The sequence below is a fragment of the Herpailurus yagouaroundi genome, unplaced genomic scaffold, assembly GCF_014898765.1.
Source record: "Herpailurus yagouaroundi ecotype Mexico unplaced genomic scaffold, PumYag 163, whole genome shotgun sequence".
NCBI lineage: Eukaryota > Metazoa > Chordata > Mammalia > Carnivora > Felidae > Herpailurus > Herpailurus yagouaroundi.
The window spans coordinates 21214218-21219265 of NW_024412404.1; the positions used below are offsets into that span (position 1 = coordinate 21214218).

Here is a 5048-nt window from a genome sequence, read left to right on the forward strand (position 1 = left end):
GCGTCTGCAGAGATTTCTGACATAATGTAGCATCCATAAGGTAATATAGGTATATAGAAGGAGAAAGGTACATAGAAGGAAAAAAATCACAAAATGGAAAGATTTTTGAGACATTAAAGATATATCTGTTGGGCTTCTGGTTCCACATGTAAGGAGATTGGAAGTTGCCCACCACTGCCACACCCTAACAAGTAAAAATCTGAACACAATGAGAAATCAACTCTTCTTGGATTCATAAAAGAGGGAGGACACAGGGAAAACCACTGACCCCAAGACTGGAGAGACAGACAGGCTAATACCTGGAGTCATGGCTTATGAGGGCAGGGACTTACAAGCTAAAACTTCCACAGGTACCAATGCCAGAGTACCAAACCTACACTGTAATTGATGAACTGATGCTGTTTCAGTGTGTGGGGGCAACTCTGAGAGTTAAAAACTCCAGGGGACCCGGTTATGGTAGGGGGAGAGCCCACAACCCTGTGAGATGTACCTCTGGGAGGTCAACCAGAATCCCACAGAAAATGTTACAGAAAGATGTCTTCGGGCTTCCAGCAGGGGGAGGGGAAAAGAACTCATTCTGAAATAGCCAAAGCATCCTGTTCTTAACAAGGCCCAAACTTAAGGGAAACTAGACAACTATAGCCTAATCAGCCGGGGTATTGTTGAAGCTTGATCCAATGTGTGGAAGGGAAATGCTAAATTCCAGCCACTCTAGTTATCCTGTCCCAACTAAGGGGGAAGAAAAAAAAAAAACAAACAAACAACAACAAAAAAAAACCCTGAGAAAAACTTGCTGAGTTGGCAATCCAGAGTCTAAAGACTGAGACCCAATCACAGCACTGCACAGCACTTTCCATCACCCAGCATACCTCACCACCATGTTACTATAGACCTATTTACAGCATACAAACCATGTCAAATTGAGATTCTTCAAGGTTGAAAATCAAAGCCACTTTTCCTCCCACTCCGTGCTCTCGTGGATTATAACATATCAGTCCCTGACTTCATTTACCAAAATATGCAAAATTCTTAATCTCCAACCCAAATGACGGACTGAGCTCTCAATGATGTGACATTTCCACTGATGTGACTCAAGTTCACATCAAACTAGAGATTTTCTTTTTCACATAGGAAAGCAATTTGTTCCTTTATAAGCACTTACACAGTTACTCATGGAGAGTGACAGGCCTGCTGGTGAAACAGGTCACCCAAAATAGAGATGGTGCCAAACTAGTGGTCAGGGACTAACTTTTCACTTGGCTCTGTTCCTTCCTCACTTTAGCCTTTACTTAAAGGAGTCTGAAAAACTTGGGGATACAGCCTAATAAGAAAAATAACCACAAACAGTATCCCCCTTTCTATAGCTACTTCAGACCTTTGTTACCAGTAAATTCCTGAAGAAAAAAATTTTTTTTACTTTTTTGTAATGTTTATTTATTTTTGAGAGACAGAGAGATAGGGTGAGCAGGGGAGGGGCAGAGAGAGAGACACACACACAGAATCCAAAGCAGGCTCCAGGCTCTGAGCTGACAGCTCAGCACCAATGTGGAACTTGAATCCACGAAATCTGAGACCATGACCTGAGCTGAAGTCAAATGCTTAACCGACTGAGCTAGCCAGGCACCCCTTGGAGAAAATGCAAATATAAGTCTATGGATTTACTGAATCAAATCCCCCAGTTAATATTTAGAAAACACCCTCTGTTTGGGCTATACCATTGTTGATGGTACTTATCATAGAGGGATAGCCAAAGTTCGTGTGTCAAAACCGGTGTTAAATCAACCTCAGGGTTGAGAGGAAAAAAAGAGGGAGTTTAAAATCACAAGAAGCACCAACATATCTAGGACCCCTGTCTTTCTGGATCCATGTGTCCTTCAGGATCGTCATCATTATAAATGTCTCTACCATTTGCCAAACCCGCATGATACTGTCTTCTGATACAGAACAAATCACTCAAGTTTCGTTGGGATTCCAGGAGAAATGAGATATCTTGGCAGTGTGACCACCATGAATAAAGAATTCTGGTGGCCTGTCCTCTGCATCTTCTGAGGATTTCTCTGGTTTCTCTCCAGTGTTACTCAAATCGCAGACATTCAGTCTGTGATCAGTACCACCGGAAGCCAACATAGTCTCCTTGTGAGGTGACCACTGAACTTGGAATATTTCATCCTTATGTGATTCAAAGGAATGCAACTTAAGTTTCAGATTTCTCAAATCCCACAAGGCAACAGTCTTGTCAGCTGATCAAAGTGTAAGAGACTCTTAAATATGGAGAACAAACAAAGGATTGCTGGAGGGGTTGTGGAGGGATGCATGGACTAAATGGGTGAGGGGCATTAAGGAATCTACTCCTGAAATCATTGTTGCACTATATGCTAACCAACTTGGATGTAAATTAAAAAATAAATAAATTATTTAGAAAAAAAAAGAATGAACTCACTATAAGGATTGAAAGAGAGGTAGTTAGTTCACTTCGGCAGCGTGAGCATCAACTGAGGGGCTTGCTTTGGAAGTATTGTTTGAAGGAGTATCTTAGATCATAAATTTCTGATCATCAGCAACTGACCCAAACAGAGACTCAGGTGGCAGATGCCGGGAAACATTTTCTACTACTGCTGTATGCCCTGTAAAGATGGTCTTCACATCCACAACTTTTCCTTCCTTTAGAACAGTATTGATGTCCCAGAGGAGGATGGTATGGTCATCTGAATCACTAAGTAAGTGCCCACTGAGATTTGGGTTCCAGGAAAGTCCATAGCCTTCCTTCTGATGTCCATGGAGATGCAAGTCTGGGTTGCACTCTCCGGAAGGGTCTGGTTTGGAAGGATGTTTGGTACAGTCAAAAACAAGAACATCACCGGATGGAGTCTTTGTTGCAGTGACACAAGGGTCCCGGGGCATATCGTGGTGGCCTGTTTACTTCTCCTTCATGGTTGATCTTAATTTCTATTTCAACGTTTCCACTAACTGAGCCAAAACCTCCAAATTCTCCTTTCTCACTGCCATAGTGGGAAGCATCAAACTGAGCATCATCGTTGGGGAGCTGCACACGGGCTATCACAAGGAGGTTTTGTTCATCCCATGTGTGTGTTCCCAGGACAAGTCAATGAGTGCTGAAGTCTTTCCCTTCTGGTCTGGTTTCATCTGGAAGTCACTGTGCAATTAGGCCACTCCAGACCATGAGTCATCACCAAATCGTAAAGAAGAAAACGGATGTTCTTTGTCCATATTTTGTACTCTTCTTTGATCACATGTTCTTCTATTGCGTCGGGGGGCGGGGGGTGGGGATCCTGGGGTCGAGTTCTGCATGCTGGCTCTATTGTTTCCTCCAAACTAAAGATATTTAAACTGAAATTATTTCACTTAGCATAACACTCTCCAGTTCCACCCACATTGCTACAAAAGGCCATATTTCATTCTTTCTCATTGCCACGTAGTACTCCATTGTGTATATAAACCACAATTTCTTTATCCATTCATCAGTTGATGGACACTTAGGCTCTTTCCATAATTTGGCTATTGTTGAGAGTGCTCCTATAAACATTGGGGTACAAATGCCCCTATGCATCAGCACTCCTGTATTCCTTGCGTAAATTCCTAGCAGTGCTACTGCTGGGTCATAGGGTAGTTCTATTTTTAATTTTTTAAGGAACCTCCATACTGTTTTCCAGAACGCCTGCACCAGTTTGCATTCCCACCAATAGTGCAAGAGGGTTCCTCCACATCCTCTCCAGCATCTATAGTCTCCTGATTCGTTCATTTTGGCCACTCTGACTGGCTTGAGGTATGTTATGGTAAGTGAAATAAGCCATACAGAGAAAGACAGATACCATGTTTTCACTCTCATGGGGATCCTGAGAAACTTAACAGGAACCCATGGGGGAGGGGAAGGAAAAAAAAAGAGAGAGAGGGGTTAGAGTGGGAGACAGCCAAAGCATAAGAGACTCTTAAAAACTGAGAACAAACTGAAGGTTGATGGGGGGTGGGTGGAGGGGAGGATGGGTGATGGGTATTGAGGAGGGCATCTTTTGGGATGAGCACTGGGTGTTGTATGGAAACCAATTTGACAATAAATTTCATATATTAAAAATATAAAATAAAAATAAACTGACATCATGATGTTCATTTTCTCCTACATCCCTCAACTAATAAGATGGCACAATGTAGGCCAAATATCTTGAATCATTTTCATGCTTTCATTTCCTTCCCCTATTTTATCACCAAGTCCTACTGATATTATAGCTTAAACTACTACAAGCTGCCACTGTTCTTTCTGGGGACCACTGAAATAGATCTCTAAGTGGTGGACCCACATTGTTCAGCTGTACCTCCCAATGCATTTTCTTTGCTGCATTCTACAGGATCTTTTTAAATTGGAATTTATTACAACCGTCTCTTTCTCGCCTACCTCAATTTAAAAACCTTCAATGGGATTCTCTGTTGCTTAAAAATGTTCTCCATGATCTATTGCCTACTAATGTCTTAAGCCTTATCTTATACCTGCAGCCCTCAAATTTCTCAACTTCTTTATTTCCTTTGCCCACTTCAGCCTTGAATAATCCAACCTCTTTCCGATTCTGTGTCTCCCTCTCTCTCTCTGCCCCTCCCCCGTTCATGCTCTGTCTCTCTCTGTCCCAAAAATAAATAAACGTTGAAAAAAAAAATTAAAAAAAAAATAATCCAACCTCTATCACTTATCCCCATTGTTTTCATCTGTATATGTGTGTGTGTGCATGTGTGTATATACATATATTTACATGTGTAGATACATGTATATCTTTTTTTCTCTTTTACCTGTTTAGAAAATATTAAATTATTTGAGCATGAGGAAAATTACAAAAAGAAGATATGATGTCAGCGGTACCCACTACCCGTATGTGACAAAGGTATCATTGCCAACATTGCCACCTGTCACTTTTTAAAAAATACAATATTTTAGATACAGTTCATGTTCCTTTTGAATTTCTTTCCAATTCCATTCTTCTCTTTCCCAAGAGGCATCCATGTCCTGAAATTCGTGGTTATCCTATCCACCCAAGTCCACAAAT

At 41.4% G+C, this 5048-nt stretch overlaps 1 pseudogene; it reads right to left on the reverse strand.

Moving 5' to 3' along the window:
• Positions 1 to 1840: 1840 nt before the first annotated feature.
• Positions 1841 to 3203, reverse strand: LOC121037518 (histone-binding protein RBBP4-like; annotated as a pseudogene).
• Positions 3204 to 5048: the final 1845 nt, after the last annotated feature.